Source organism: Ictidomys tridecemlineatus, chromosome 5 (assembly GCF_052094955.1).
Source record: "Ictidomys tridecemlineatus isolate mIctTri1 chromosome 5, mIctTri1.hap1, whole genome shotgun sequence".
Classification (NCBI taxonomy): Eukaryota; Metazoa; Chordata; class Mammalia; order Rodentia; family Sciuridae; genus Ictidomys; species Ictidomys tridecemlineatus.
This window is the reverse complement of record NC_135481.1, coordinates 165,911,021-165,928,467: the sequence shown is the minus strand read 5'-3', so window position 1 is coordinate 165,928,467 and position 17,447 is coordinate 165,911,021. Positions and strand designations below refer to the sequence as shown.

General features: G+C 34.7%; 1 protein-coding gene across 2 annotated transcripts in view; it reads left to right on the top strand.

Annotated features, from left to right (window-relative positions):
• The window catches only part of Slx4ip (SLX4 interacting protein), a 184,575-nt gene that overhangs the window by 137,332 nt on the left and 29,796 nt on the right, over nucleotides 1–17,447 (top strand). The gene's annotated exons all lie outside the window — the stretch shown is intronic.

The window sequence follows — 17,447 nt, the reverse complement described above, 5'->3', positions numbered from 1 at the left end:
AGATAGTGTACTGTTGGTGGTTACTTTTGTGCACACTCAGTGGGAGTGCACACCCAATGGGAGTAGGACTCTACTGCAGTCACAGGTGGAATAAGGAGCTAGTTGTTTTCTGACTTTCACAGGCACATATACAAGACTTTAAAAGGAGTAATTAGTCACTTGTGTGGTTTTATAAACAGCACAGCACATTTTTAGTTATCTGCTATTCTGTTCAATATTCTTAATATTTAAAAACATTGATTTTTGCATTCACAGCACTTTACAAATAGAAATAAGTTTCCCTAAGTTGGTTGTAGAGCGTGGTAGAAACATGTGTTTTCTTTTTACACATATATTTAAGTAGGTTTGGTTATTATTTACATTTCTCCCCATAATGTACTCAGTCAAAACATTTTATAGCTTTCATCCACACATGAAAAGCATAAAAGGGCAATAATGAAACCAAGCGCCTATAAGCCCTTTGGTGAATGTACCACATTTCAGCAAAGATTATTTTTCCAGAATGGGCAATTTGTAAAACTTGAAGTTTTATACTTTTTACCAGAAGTGTGCTAAAGCCGCAATGACAACACAAGATGCTGGACTTTCTCAAAAATGGAAAGATTGCTGTAGCCGTTTGTTACAATATAGGGAAAGAAAATACAATCTCTACACTTTAAGGGTAATTTCCCACTTGTCATAGTTATCTGTTATGGAAATTGCCAGCCACAGTGCCTCATTCTTTGTCTACCTAATTTTATAAGAAGCTAAAACAAAAGAGCCACATGGACAAGACCTCAAAAAAGGGTAGGATTCTTTTCGTCACATGAAGTGGTTTTCAAACTTCAACTTTAACCACCTTGAAAATGTTTTCGATGTTAGTATAGGCCTTATTAGAATGATCCTGTTGGCCTAAGTGTCCTGTTTCTTTCTCTCCCACCAGCCCATTCTCCCTGAACCTATTACTCCAAGTATCAGAAAGACGACACTTTTTTTCCCTCATAGAACAGACTGTGTTGTCTTTGCTTAGTTTCGAATTACAGTGCCAATTCTTTTGAAGCTTTTATGTGATATAAGTCCAATATTACTTTTGCTTTTCAGATTTGTTCACATTTACAGCTGGAATTTTTGTTCCCAAACTTCTGCATCTTCTTTTGCAGCACTAGGGACTGAATCCAGGGATTCATGCATGCTTAGGCAAGTGTTCTACCACCAGACTACCCTTAGCCACTTCTGCATGTTTTTGACGTTAGAAAGTTGATAACAACTCTACCAAATACCACAGGATGCTTAGATTTTAGAAGAATTTTTTCCATCAAATACTGATTTGTTAGACTTTTTCCCCCCAGTTCTATGAATATTGATGTTTATTACTAGATTTTTCCAAAGACATCCCTTTTGGGAGGAGAAATAATGGAAGAGAAAGCCACCTGTTCGTAAATTGACATAGAGATGAGTTTAAAAATCTTTCTTTTGGTGATCTGGGTTTTCACAGTATTTCTGACATTGATAATCATATGGAAGACCATTTTTATTCAGCAGAGAATAGTCCTCATCCAGTATAATATTACAGTTTATCCCAGCAGTTTGCTAACCTAATATACTGAGGCACTGGGTTTATATTGTCCAAATAGGTTAACTGCCACATAGAAATTTGTGTGTGTATGTGTGTGCTGGGAGAGGGGTAGGGGCACAAAGTTATAATGAGCCCCCTTCTAGGCAGTGCTTTCCCAGGGCACATCTGGTTGAAGTCTTGGAAGGCACCAATCTCTCCTGTGTTTGACAAGTACTGGCCGTAAACTAATAAGAAGAGCTCTCTCTGTAGCTTGCCATAAAGCAGTGATCTTTTCTCACAGGAATAGCATGCAATTTCTATTATGTGCAGGATGGCAAGGTGTAGTGAAAACTGTTGACCTTGCTCTGTTTCCCAGGAGTTTCGCGGCCACTACACTAGAGCAATAGCCTCCCCAGACCTAAGTAGCACCTGTAGAATTCACCAGCTTGTAAATGCTTTATCCTTTAATTCCCCCATCTCCCCTAACCCCAGTGCCCCCCACCACACACATACACCACTACTGCCACCACATTTGGTCAGGACTTTCCATCATAATTTCAAGATTTTTAGATTCCTAGTATTGGAGTTTATAATATTATATGCATAAAGAAGCTTTAAAAAGAGATAGATTGTAATCTAACAAATATTAGTTAAGAACGTTCTGATTTTGAAGCGTATGAAAAAAAATGAGTGAAGAGGCTCTAATGTAAAATACTACACTGTGACATAACACTTTGAAGTTGAGATTTGCTAGCTAAATATCACGAGAATTTTGGAGCCCATAACCCAAATGATGATTAAAAATCCCAACTGTCATTTTTAGACTCCCTAATATGATACCTAATTATTCTGATCATTTAGACTAAATGTCATAGAGTCTCTAAAATTATATCTTTCTCTACTAAATATTTTTAGTTAGCTTCTTTAATTGTCTATACTCACAACAATTTTATATTCAGTATAATAATTCTTGCACATTGGGCAGGGTTATCTATTCCCTCTGATGTTAAGATTCATCTAGTCTCTAAATTAATTTGCCAGAAATTTGTGAGTGAGGTGGGTAGTCATGAAGCATTAAGCACCAATGGGCTATTCCTGGAGTATTGAGTGGAGACATTTTATAACTTTGAGTACCTTAATTGTTTGTATTTGCTTGTTTGTATTTGCTGCTCTACCCCAATACTGTCATTACTACTTAGAGGTAAACTCTAACCAGATTCAACTTTAACTATTTGATTTTATGAACCTAATGGGAAACTTGGCCTAATCTGTTTTGTGAAATATCTTGAGAAGATTATCCGTATCTACAGTTAAATAAAAACAAAACGAACTATGTGTAATCTCAAGCATTCAAAAAAATGCCTGAAAAAGATTCTGGTTTTAAGATTTAGGCTAAGGTCAAATGGCAGTTCTACAATTAGATAGATGTGTATGTCTGAGTAAATGTATATGTTTGTTTCTGTGTGTTTTTAATGAATATATAGATATATATGTACTCACAAGTATAAGTTGCTGCTAAAGAAAACTAAAGTTACAAGGGCTGAAAGAGGACACCAAAAAAACATGATTTCCTTACAAATATTTATAGGAATTTTACTTAATTGCAACCAGAAGTCTGACCTGGAAGTGTAGTGTTTTGACCCTCTAGCTGTCTGGTTTCCTATTTGTGGTATTTTGCTCTCCCCCAACTGTGAGAAAATCTATTTTACGTGGTTTTAACCCTGCATATTCTTAGAAACACTGAAGTAGAAAGTATTCCCTCGAGGGAAAAGAAATTCTCATTATTTACAAGAATGACTTGTAAAAGCTTCTCTTAGGTAGAAAACATTTTGAAACATTTGACAAGTCTTTCTTTATAAGATGCTTTGAAAATAAAACAGCCTCTGGGTTTCCCTTCAAGGTAATGTGAACTTTTGGAAGACTGTAAGATTTTTGCATAGTATAAGTTTACCCTTACTTTGGTAAAATAATTTTTAATAACAAAGTAGAGTTTATATGTAGTCAACTTTATGAGGAGGTTTTGGTTATTCCCCCACCCCATTTTTAGCTTTTAAATCCTTTTTTTTTTTTTTCCTGTAACCTTTTAGGAAAGTCAGAATTAGACTAAATCCTAGGTGCCTATGGTAATAATACCACATGGCATTCTGATGAATGCAAGACATTGCTGAAATTCAGTTGGGTCATGGTTTTGCAAGGAATCCTTGCAGCATCCATTGCATCAAATGCTTATGGACATATTTTGCCATGTCTAGTTAGATGATAGGGAACATTGTTTCCAATAGCCACTTGTAGTTTAGCAGTATGATCAATTAACATACATCCCATTTCCAAAGGCTCAGAGATTTTCAGGTAAAGCAAAATTATCATTCTTCTTAACCATTTCCAAGGTTTAAGAATAAAGAACATTGACAGTTCCCATTCATTTAACAGAAGGGAACTTTCTTATCATTCTTTCTTTTTCTTAAGTTTTATTGAGATCTATTTCATATATATATATATATATATATATATATATACATATATATATACATACATATATATACAATTTGCCCATTGAAAGAATACAGTTTATTGGTTTATGTAGATTCAAAGAGTTGTGCAGCCATCACCAGAATCAATTTTAATACATTTTCATCATTCTGAAAAAAAAAACACTGTCCCATTAGTAGTTATTTCTCATTTTCTGTACATACTCTCTCACCTCTAGCCAGAGGCCATTACTTAGCTTACTCTCTGCCTCTATAGATTTGCCTATTTTTGTTCTTTGTAAATAACTTCTTTTATTAAGCATGATGTTTTCAAGATTCATTCATATTGTAGTTTGTAGCCATAGTTCTTCCTTTCTTTTTGTTGACAAATAATGTTTCATTGTATGGGGATACCACATTTTGTTTATCTTTTTGAGTTACCACTTTGGGCTATTACAGTTTTTTGTCTGTTTTATGCTGGTTTTGAGCCCAGTGCTTCATGCATGCTAGGCAAGAGCTCTACCATTTAGCAGTGCCCCCAGCCCTGGGCTTCTATGCATAATGCTCTTATGGACATTTGTGTGTAGGCTTTTAGAAGGATATATGTTTTCATTTTCTGTGGGTCTATACATAGGAATGGAATTTCTGAGTTATTTTATACCTTTATGTTTAACATATTGAGGGATTTCCAGACTATTTGCAAAGTAGCTACACCATCTTATATTCCCACTAACAGTGTACAAGTGTTCCAGTTTTCCTCCTTGTCTTCACCAGTTCTTGGATTTTTTGTTTTGTTTTATTTTGATTTTTGTTTTTTGTCATTTTGCTTATAGTCATTCCAGTAGGTAAGAAGTATATTCTTATTTTGGTTTTAGTTTCCATTTTCCTGATGTCTTATGATGTTTACTATCTAATCAAGTATTTATTGGTCATTTTGTATCTTTTTTATAGAAATGTCTACTCAGATCCTTTACCATCTTTTTAATTGGGTTGTCTTTTTACTTTTGAGTTATGGGAGTTCATTACATATCCTAGATAAGGTTCTTTATCAAATACATGATTTGCACAGTTTTTCTCCTTTTCTGTGTATTGTCTTCCTCTCTCTCTCTCTCTCTCTCTCTCTCTCTCTCTCTCTCTCTCTCTCTGTCTCTCTCTCCATAGTTTCCTTTCAAATACAAAAGCTTTATTTTGATGGTGTCCAATGTGTCCACTTTTTTCTTTTGTAGTGCTAAAAAATTGCCTAATCCAAGATCATAAAAAAATTATACCTGTCTTTTTTTTTCCCAAGGAGTTTTATAGAATTAACTCTTACATCTAGATCTTCCATCTATTTTGAGTTAATTTTGTATATGGTGTGAGATTGGGATCTAACTTCATTTTTTTTTTTTTTTTGTATGGGGTATTGAACAACTGAGGGGCACTTGCCCACTGAGCCACATCCCCAGCCCTATTTTGTATTCTTTTAAGAGACCAGGTCTCACTGAGTTGCTTCATGCCTAGCTTTTGCTGAGGCTGGCTTTGGACTCATGATCCTCCTCTCTCAGCCTCTCAGCTGCTAGGACTACTGGCGTGTGCCACCACGCCCATTTTAACTTTATTCTTTTGTGTGTGGTCATGTAGTTTTCTAAGTGCTGTTTGTTGAAAAGACTATTCTATACAGATTTAATTTTCTTGGCCTCTTGGTTGAAAAGTGATTAACATATGAGTGTTTATTTCTGGACTCTCAGTTCTCTTTCAACATGTCCTTATGTCATTACTACATTGTTTGATCACTATAGCTTTGTAAAATAAAAATTCTATCTTAATTACAATCCAATTTGAGATTGTCTTCTCATTCTTGTAATACACATTTTTCTTCCTAGTAGAGTAAAAATTGGCATTTACTGTTAGGAGTAAAGTTTAGTTAAGATTCTGTTTTAACCTAGTCATTGCAAACATAATTTTAAGTTATTGTAAACTCCTGATTTTTAATCAATTAATAAAATACTATTAGTCTTACCAAAATTTTTTCCCTAGGGTTTTACATTAAATTAAATCATTTCACAAATTTGCTAACTCTATTCTATTTTAACCAAATCACTGAATAGAAAAGCATTGTAATCAAGGTCTTCCTATGCAGAAATGTAACAGTGAATTATTCATATTTGTAAGATGTGACTGGGAATGCTCAGAAGTCTCAGTAACACTCATTTAAAGTTAAATGACTTAAAGAATCTTCAGATGAAGTTACTGCTCTTATTCTGTAATAAATAGTGTGCTTCAAAGAGGCCTAGGGAAGATGAGAGCTTTATAACCACCTATTAGATCATTTTTGTTTAGTGTTCCTTAGAATTACTGTTATCTCCATATAAAAACGCTTCTAAAGATTATAGTTAAAATTCACAACATAATAAAGGATGCTTTTGCATTCCTTATAAAATGTTATTTTCAGAGTTTGTAAATTACCTATAAAAGACAGCTTTGATCATGATTTATATTCTGAGACTTTGGAAGAAAGACTGTATTAGCACAAATATTTAGAAAAAATGTATTATATTTAAGGTTCTTGAATATTTTCATCAAATGAGAATGTTTACTTTTAAAAAATAAATCTTAAGAAATCTTCACTTACATTTTTAAACTTATTATCAGAAATTTCAAATGCATACAAAAATAATATAATGAGCTCCCACTTATCTATCACTCACATTACATGTTTAACATATGGCCATATGGCCAGTGTTATTTTATTTATAAGCCTCACCTACTTTTCCTCTCTGCCCTCTTCAGATTGTTTTAAAATAAAACTTGTAATCTGTTTATGTATAAACAGAATAAAGAGTTATAAATGATGAGAATTTTTTAAATGATCAAAGTGCCATTAAAGACCAAAATATTTCTAATTTCACCACGTATCTAGTTCATCTTCAGATTTTCCTGAATGTCTCAAGTTGTAAAAATCAGGGTCTAGACAGGGTTGATCTAGACACCATTCCATTTGGTTAACTGTCTTTACCATAAATGAACTTCTCTTTTAATACACTAACTCCCCTCCCAATATTTTTTTCCTATTTATTTATTGAAGAAACCAGGTCAAGTGTCCTCTGAAATCTCCCACATCTAAATTTGGCTGGCTTTGTCTGTATGGTGATGTTAACTATGTGTTCTTAGAGCCCTGTGTTTTCTGTACATTGGTAGAGCCACAGGCTCCATGAGGTCCAGGTCCTTTGTTGGTGGGATTTATTCTCTTCTGCAAGAATACAGGGTGACAGGTGGAATGCATTTCTTATTGTGTCTTATCTGGCAACTTGTGATTTCTGGTTGTATGTCTCCTAATTCCATGCTAACTATGTGTATGCAATAAAAAGGGAGTTTCTGTTTTATGATTTTTTATTAGTGGTTTAGATTTGTTCATTTGGATTTTTATTGCTGGTAAATACTGTTAGAATAAAACAAAATTATAAAGAACCCTTTATGTATTCTTCTGAAACTTTGCCTAATTCAGGCAATTAAGATAAGAATATCAAGGTAGTGTTTTGTAATAAAAACTGAGTGTTAGCATATGTACTTAGTTCTTTTTAATCTGAATCTATCTTAATTACAATCATAAATCATTTTATACCTATAAATTTACATTTTACATATCAACATGACATTTTACCTGAACTCTTAAGGACATGTAGAAGACAAAAGTATCAGTATTGTGGTGATTTTTAATTTATGTGGAAAGGTAGATCATCAGTTCATTTAAAAAGGAAAGAAAACAAAACAAAGGCAGGAGAGGTTCTTTGAAATCCTCCAGAGGTGTGATAATAATTGAGCTAATATATATTGGCTTCTCATAAATTGCCTCGGTAGTTTGAGCCTTGAGGGCCTTAGAAATTACCCATGTCCCTGTGCCTCTTCACTGTTGCTATAGTACTCCTGCTAAAGGTCTATTTGTTTGTTTTTAAAGGAACTAGGGTAGTTTACATTTACATTCACTGACAGAACTTAGACATTTTGTTATTGTCGTTGGAGAACTCTGTAAAGCACCACTGTTATTCTAAGAAAACTCTTATTAGTAGTTTCTTTGTAATATCCTAGTAAATCAACAGTAAAATGTTTAATAACTAAGTGATTTCCAGACCTGACTATGCATCAGAATTCCCTGGAGCTCTTTAAAAAGAATATAGTTCCCTGGTTCCCACCCCAGATCTACATCAGATTCTTAGGGCCTGGGGATACAAGCATCTGCTGTGGAAATTCAGATTCCCCAAAAGATTTGGATATGGGCTATGGACCCATTATTGGGAATTAAAAAGAGTAGATTTTTTATTTTATTATTATTGGTGTTTTTTTTTTTTCTGTGCCAGGGATTGAACCCAGGACTTTGTTCATGCTAGGCAAGTGCTATGCCACTGAGCCTTATCTCCAGTAAATACTTTTTTTGAACTTGATAGTGGTTTAATTATTAACTAGAAAAAAGTAGAAAAGATGATCAATTTTAGGAATACTTAAGGTAACTTGAGTGAATATATCAAAATTGGGGAAAAGACCCGACACTTTATATGGGATGGAAATTCCAAATGACTGTGACAAAACTAAGAGGCATGTTTCTCACAGGCATATGCTGAATAGTAAGTTAAATGTAGAACAGAAAAAAGACTAGCACCTAAACATCAGAGGAAAAAAATCAGGAAGCGAACAAGCCTGAGACTAGGAAATGAAAACAGAAGGGTGACATGAAAGAAACCCACTATGATCTTCTTTAATTTAATCCTTTCCCTTGAAGCTCCTGTGTTGTCCGCTGCTTCATATCTTTGCAAAGGTCCTGGAGCAGATGTTTGCCTTTTTGTGTTTTTTTAATTGCTCTGTTTCTGATGCTACGTCAGAAATACTGCCAATCACCTCTTGATTGCCAACTCAGTAATTGTTCTCTTTCTGCTATTATTAATGCTCTCTTAGTATTTGATCTTTAAAAAATATCTCTTCTAAGACTACTCCCTTAGTTATTCTTCTTGTCTGTTCCTCATAGGCTCCTCTTTGTCTGCTGACCCTCCAGCATTGGTTCTGTTGTGTTCCTCTTCATTTCTCTATTGATGTGCTCTGCTGTGGACCTTTCTGCCTTTGGGGCAGAGGTGCCTTGGTATCTTTTCCCCTGAACTTCGTGTCTTATTTCTGCTTCCTTTCTGCATAGCTTCACCCAGAGATCTCATTGGTTCTTCTCTCTAAGGCTTAGTTCATTATCTTATCACCTCTTCCTAAACTCTGTGTTCCCTAGTAAGCTACTATTTATGTAAAATGTGTTCACAAAACTAGAAAAATCTTCATCATGATTCATCATTCTCTGCATGTATATGTTGACAACCGAAGTTATCTTACTCTATCTCTGAATTGTCTCCCTGAAGTCTTTTTCTCATTAGTTCTGCGACTGATGAGCCTCATCTTCTCCCACTTAGGTTTATTAAAAGAAAACCTGAGATAAAATAAATTTAATAGAATTTATTTGGACAAAGAACAATTCATGAATCGAATAGCACTCTAAACCAGAAGAAGTTCAGAGAGCATAATGAGCACCAAGCTATAGGGTAAACATGAAAGCATAATTTAAAAATTACTGGATTAGCTGCAGGTAGGCATTATCCTTATTTGGGTATGGTTTGATGGGGAGTCCCTGGTTATATAACAGATTGGCTAGTTGACTATCTATAATTGGATAAAGCTCAATTCAAAATTAACCAGTTATAAAGAATGCCTCTAAGTATCTGTTTGTAGAAACCACCTGGGCTGATGGCCTCCTCTTAATTTGCCTTAATAACTTGCAGTAGCTTCTGCCAATTTCAGTCACTTAGTGCTTTGTGAGAATATAGGCCAAGTGCTACAGAATACTTTTTTCCCAAGAGAAACAGAAAATTCCAATTTTAATGTAGATTTGAGATTAAAAAAAAATAGAAAATGAAATAACACAAAAGAAATGCTGGGAAATAATCTAAATTTATTGATAATCACAATAAAACTTTGTAAGTCTGGATTTTTACAAATATTTATTCGTATGCTGTTTATAAGACATATTCCTAAAACATAAGACCTCAGAAAAAGTCAAGAAAAAAAAGGAAGGAAAATAGTATACCTGATAAATTCTATTGAAAAGCAAGCTAGAATAAGTCTTAGTATCAAATGAAATACTAAGGCAAAGAGCATTACTTAAGATAAAGAGTACCATCAAATATTAAGTGGGCATTAGTATTCATTGGACATATAATAATTCTCAATCTATATGTACATAATGCAGTTTCTAAAAAAATATACAAAATGGAAGGAACTAAAGAAAATTGGTTAATATGAAAGAGGGAGAGTTTGTCCCATTATTCTCATTAATTAATAGATCAAGCAAATAAAGTGCATATTAGCATTAGGGCAGGGGATGTAACTCATAGTAGAGTACTTGCCTAATATATACAAAGCCCTGGGTTCAATCCTCACTACCAAACTGCCTCCTCAATACACTACTACTACTAACAATAATAATAATAATTTTACTGCGATTTTTAACTGGTATTGTCCAGTTTAGTACATGTTTAATTGATAAATAAATAAATAATAAGACAATTCATATCTTTATGACGGTTAGCCCACCTAATCAAGAACATTCATGTCACTCCCATCTTTCCAGGTCTCTTTTTTAAGTTAAGGAAGTTTTCTGATTTTTTAATATAGTTCACAAACATTTATGCAATTAATGATTTCTAAAATTGTATAATCTTTCCATTTCCTTCCACATTGAGTCAAATTATTAACTAAATATCTTTAATGTCAGGGCTTTTTTTAAAAGAGTCAGAAATATGAATTAAATGTAGAAAAACATTCCCCAGGGTATGAGGTTAAGAACCATAGTTTATTTAAACTTAGTATAAATGACTAGATTGAAACTGAACACCATATCTTTAAGCATTTGGAAGTGGCCAGCTTTCCTTTAGCTCTGTTGAAGACATGAAAAAAAAAATGAACTTCAACTAAATGTGAGGAATTCAGATTAGAAGTTACATTTTATTTGGATTGCACTTAATGTTTTAAAATTCTAAATTCAATGGAAATTTGAAATTTGAAATTTCACATAAAAAGTTGAATTAGTAGGTTTTTCTGTTCCCTAATTTCCAGTGGCAGCTAATGGGTAGAGTTGAGTTGCTGCAGACCCTGTTAAATAAGCTGTGACCACTCTTCATTTTCCCTCCAAAATCTACCCCTTTTCTAGTTACCTTAGGTACTAAGCTTGCATGTTGGTTTGATCAATGTAGGAAGAATTAAGTTGCACATGCGTAGTTGTGACATCATCTCACTTGGTATTTTGGTATTGTCTTTAAAAAATATGATCCTGGCTGACAAACAGAAAGTGGACTTTTTGACTACTCAAGGTTGATTCTTGCTGTATGATTCCACAATTCTGTTAGAAAAGCCCGGTGGTTCATGAACTCTTCTTGTTGCACATGGTCCTAAAATCTTAAGAGTTGGAATAGATCCTCTGCAAAACAGGCCACAGAGGATGTGCTTCATCTGGCATTCCTTCTTAGGCACAGGAAATTTAAAAGCTGTTGCTGAGGCATTTGCTTGAACAGTTAGCAGTTCAAACAACCAGCTACATCATATAGAAGGTTTATTAAAAATCTGTTTCTTTTTTGCATAATTCTTTAAAGATGAGTATAAAAAGTTTTCTAGAGAACATTGAGTTTTATAAGTACACAATATTATATCAGTCTCATCATTATGCACAACCTGGCAGAATTATGATTGTGGGAACCATAGTGTTGATTATGATTTCATCTGTTCTTACATATTATCTAAACATGGTTTTTATACTTAATGCTAAGGGTATATTTTTAATAAACAAAAGGTGGGAAAGCAGTATGGAGAAGAGATCCAAAGTGATAATTTCTCAGTCTGTTTTATTCTAATTTTTGTCTCCCCCCTAAAGTTTTATCATTGACTGTTTACCAATCATGGTTGATTCCTGAAGATAATAAAATTAATAGCACATGTGTCCTATAGTATTACTATTGTCCACAGGATGACAGGTGGAAAATCTGTGTTTTTTCTAAATAAATTTGGCCTCAAATAATTGCTTTATTCAGTTTCAAAAAATATTTTTATGAAACTCACCAGTTTGCCCCATTTGTTTTGGCATCAAAGAAACATAGTTTTATTGTGACTCAGAGTCTAGTACTGTCCTTATTTAAGGACATGAAATGTTATCTCAAGGGAACCTTTTTGGAGTCTCTAAATGTCTTGGGTAATAAGTGAAATTTTTAGCCTAGGACTAAATATTCCACTTACCCACCCAAATTGTTTCCCAATTGTGGTCTGAGATTAGGATTCTCTGTGTATGTTCTTAAACTTATGACAGGACTCTTGGCTTTTGGTTCCCACAGAACAATGCCTTTTCCCAGCTCCACCCATCACCAGCAATGGTGAAGGTCATATGTAGGCCCATAATGTGTTTCAGAACACCCAGTGGCAGTTTTTTCCTAAGTCTCAGTCTCATATCTGCTCTCTCTGTGTTTTAAGTGACAATATCAAACTCATGATTTCTCTGCCCTCTCCACTCTAGGGCTTCTGATAATGTTCTGAAGGGATGGATATTCTCCATCTTTTATGTAATATGTTCCTGGTCTAGTCTAGAACTCAAGATATATCTTGTCAACAGGTTTGGCAGTTATCAGCCTCTTTCTTTCTATCCTCTATTAAGCCACAACCAAGTCTTCAGATGGATAATGAAAACTGACTCATGGCTTCAACTGGAAACAGTCACATGACTGAAGTAGCTTACGATACAAAACAACTTCTGCATTAGCACATGATAGTCTGATTGCAATGAAGTGTCCTTTCTTAAAACAAATATGAGACTACTATCCAGCCTCCCTGAGTAAGTTTACCTTTGCCATAATCTTAAGCATCTACAAATTTAAATTTTGATTTCCTTGAAATTATCACTAGAACTAAATCTTTAAGTCATCTATGTTCCGGATTTTGAACTGTAATTATAGCTTTAGTTTGAACCTTAAATTTCCTAGAGCAGTTAAAGGAGAAGTCAGTTTTTAAATGGCTGCATTCTAAAAGAGAATGTAGGCTGGAAATTTGTATTTAGGCAGTTGAGTTTTGTTTTGTTTTGTTTTAAGTTCAAATCCAGAATAGGGGTTATTTTATTAAGTTAATGACAGCCCAGTTGATTTAAAAATTTTGGGGAAAAAAGGAGAGGGAAATTATTTCAGATTAAAGGAGATATAAGAGAATATATATGTTAAAAATGCATGATCTTGGGGCTGGGGATGTGGCTCAAGTGGTAGCGCGCTCACCTGGCATGCGTGCGGCCCAGGTTCGATCCTCAGCACCACATACCAACAAAGATGTTGTGTCCGCCGAGAACTGAAAAATAAATGTTAAAAATTCTCTCTCACTCTCTCTCTCCTCTCTCACTCTCTCTTTAAAAAAAAAAAATGCATGATCTTTGGTTGAGTCCTAGCTTGAGGGGAAATGAGTGATATACATTTGGGGATATGTGGAGAAATTTGAGTATGAATTAATTATTTGAGCAATAATGTCATGCTCAGTTGAGTGTCCCTTGTCTGAAATGTTTGGGACCAGAAGTATTTCAGATTTCAGTTTTTTGGATTTTAGAATATTTGTGTAGACTTTACCATTTGAGCATACCTAATTGAAAAATCAGAAATATGAAATGCTCCAGAAATATGAAACTTTTTAAGGGTCATTGTCAGTATTCAAAAAGTTTCAGATTTCAGGACATTTTGGAATTTCATTAGGGATGCTCAACCTGTAGTATTTTGATGATGTAGGTGTACTTCAATATGATTTGTGAGTACTTCATAATTTTGGAATACTATAGCTAGATAGTTTTTTCAATAAAAGGTTTTCACTTTATGATTTCCATTTGCACATTTTCCCTGAATCTCCTACTGACTCAGATTTTTTGTATTTAGAACACAAGTGCTGCAAGCTGGGAACTGGTGCCTGAGTAGGAAAAGCAAAGGGCCTCTTGGATTCTTTGCCAAATTGCTGTTTAGCTTCAGAGAATAGTGGAGCTTTGCTTTAGCCCTAGTTAAGTACAAAATCCCAGTGGCCTGTTGAACTCTCTAAAGTCTTTTTCATTAAGAGCAAAGATAAGAGAGTAGTCTGTATCACTGCCTGTTATCTATGGATAAATGAAATACATCTCCCTAAAGCATTTCAGTTCAGTATCTTTCAGCAGCAGTCATTTTCTTTGTTTATAGATCAAATTTAGTTTGCCATAAGAACTGACACAAGTACCTTTTGTGTTTAATCTCTCTTCAGGTTTCTCTTTAAACAATCAAGTTTCATATGACCAGTGGAATTTGGACTAAGCAGGTGCAAATCTTTTTTACATGTTAAACTTGCCATTTCGCTTGTAGATGCCATTAGGCCAGGTTTTCCATTGAAGCCAATAATATAACAAGGTACCAATTCAGGAATGATTCTCATCTTGCAGAGGGTTGTCAGTGCAGGTAGCCAGGTTTCAATAAATCCAATTTTCCTAGTAGTTTCAGTAATAAATCAATTGGAATATACCTTATTTTACTGTAGGAAAAAGTGTCATATTGGAACTTTATTTTTTAGTTGTCCCGATAGCATTTTGTTACCACTCAAGTGGTATCGTGGTATCTCCAGTTATCTAAACTCAGCTGCAGCTTTCATGGGCAGCTTTACATTTAGCCCCTTTCTCATGATAATATTTTATTGCTAGAGATTTTGTACAGGAAGAAGACTGAGATTTTGAACATGCCATCTGAACCCTAATCACCTAGAGCTGTAAATCAGCAAAGGCAGAATGAGTTAGATATGGCACGTTTTTGTTGTTATTATTTAATCCTTCGGAAGGCTCATAAATAATTACTTGAAAAATCACTTCTAAATTTGCTGTGTTTGTGAGTTCAAAATTGCTAACGATTCGTCTCTTATAACCCTGCTCCCCCTGCAGTAGGACAAATAAACAGAGGTAGAAGTGACTTCCATTCTCTCAGTGGCCTAAGGAATGAAATATTTGTTTCAGAGCACTCAGAGTAATGCCAACGGTGTACATGTTTTGTTTAACATTTTAAGCACAGGAAAGCCACATGACTGAAATGCAATCCATTTTCAAGTGTGTTGGGGAAAAGTATATTTCATCTCAGTAAATCTGGAGATTATCCTTTCATAGATGTCACTGCCGTTTCACAATCTGCATGACTAAAGCAATTGTGCTGTCAGAGCCATAGCTTGTTTAGACATAGCATCAAGTCTGCACTCACTGAGGTCCTGGATCTTTCTCTCAGGGTGTCAGAAGGAAATTGAATGCAAAAGTGGAAACTTCTTTTTTGGTTTATGTTCTCTGTAAAAGATATTTTAAAACGATTATTGTTATGGACTTTAGGGGGATCAGGGAAATTGGTTTCCTTAGACCTAGTCTAAAGGTCCTGAGACTACTTCTTGCAATTCTCAGTTGTTCCATGGTAAAATATTGTCTTGGAAGCTTAGCCATTTCCTGAGGTTGTCTCTGTACCTGGGGTCCTTCACCTTCTCTTAACCTTTCACTTCTGATTCTTCCACCAGCTACTTGAATGTGCTAACTGCAAACATTGTTTCTTGACCTTTTCAAGAATTCATCAACAGAATAGTTTATACTTGAAAGGAGCCTGGAGGAGAGGGAAAAAGGGAAGGGGGAAGAAATAAGGCTGGTATATTCTTTGAATTATGTGACAGTCCATTACCAACCTGTAAGATTGAAGGCACTGTTGCCATTTTCACAAATGAGATTTACTTCTCTTAAAAGGCTTGACTTTTTAGTATCATGTGTGTGCTATTTATTGCTCCTATTGCCTGTAGTTGTAGCTCATTCTTTTTTAGAGACAGTGTAATATTTCACTATATGGCAATATCTTAAGAATTCTGTTAATGGATCTTTGCATTGGTTGGTCCTGGTTTGAGAATATCTTGAAGAATGCTATTGTGACTACTATTTTCATGCTTAAGCCCAACTTTAGATATTTAGGCGTTTTTCAAAGTAACTTTACCAGTTTGTACTCCTGCCAACAGCATATGAGAACTCTAGTTGCCCCCATATACTTTCTTTTTTTTCTTTTACATTTATTTTTTATTAGTTCTAATCAGATATACATGACAGCAGAAAGCTCTTCAATTCATTGCACACAAATGGAGCACAACTTTTCATTTCTCCGCTTGTACATGATATATAGAGTTGCACCACATATGCAGTCATACATGTACCTAGGGTAATGGTGTTTGTCTCATTCCACCATCTTTCCTAACCCCTCCATGCCACCTCCCCTCCCCTTAGCCCAATCAAAATTCCTCCATTCTACCCACCCCATCCCCCATTATGGTTCAGCATCCACTTATCAGAGAGAACATCCTGCCTTTGGTTTTTTGGTGTTGGCTTACTTCACTTAGCATTATATTCTCCAACTATATTCATTTACCTGCAAATGCCTTAATTTTATTATCTTTTAATGCTGAGTAATATTCCACCATGTATATATATCACAGTTTCTTTTTTTCTTTAGTTTACTTTTGTTGGTTGTAGTTGAACATAATACCTTCATTTTATTTATTCATTTATTTTTATGTGGTGCTGAAGATTGAACCCAGGGCCTTGCACATGCTAGGCAAGCACTCTACCACTGAGCCATAACCCCAATCCCTATACCACAGTTTCTTTATCCATTTATCTATTGAAGGGCATCGAGGTTGATTCCACAATTTAGTTCTTGTGAATTGTGCTGCTAAAAACATTGATATGGCTGTGTCCCTGCAGTAGGCTATTTTTAAGTCCTTTGGGTATAGACTGAGGAGTGGGATGGCTGGGTCAAATGGTGGTTCCATTCTCAGTTTTCCAAGGATTTTCCATACTACTTTCCAGATTGGCTGCACCAATTTGCATCCCACCAACAATGTATGTGTGTGCCTTTTCCCCACATCTTCACCAACACTTATTGTTGTTTGTATTCTTGATAGCTACTATTCTGACTGGCATGAGATGAAATCTTGGAGTAGTTTTGATTTGCATTTCTTTAATTACTAGAGATGTTGAACATTTTTTCATATATTTGTTGATTGATTGTATATCTTCTTCTAAGAAGTGCCTGTTCAGCTCCTTAGCCACTACATTTATTGAACTCAACTCAAAGTGGATCAAGGACCTAGGAATTAGACCAGAGACCCTGTACTTAACAGAGGAAAAAGTAGGCCCAAATCTTCATCACATCGGATTAGGCCCCAACTTCCTAAATAAGACTCCTAAAGTGTAAGAAATAAAAATCAAGAATCAATAAATGGAATAGATTCAAACTAAAAAGCTTCTTTTCAGCAAAGAAACAATGAGGTGAAGAGAAAGCCTACATTTTGGGAGCAAATTTTTGCCACACACACGTCAGATAGAGTACTAATCTCTAGGGTATATT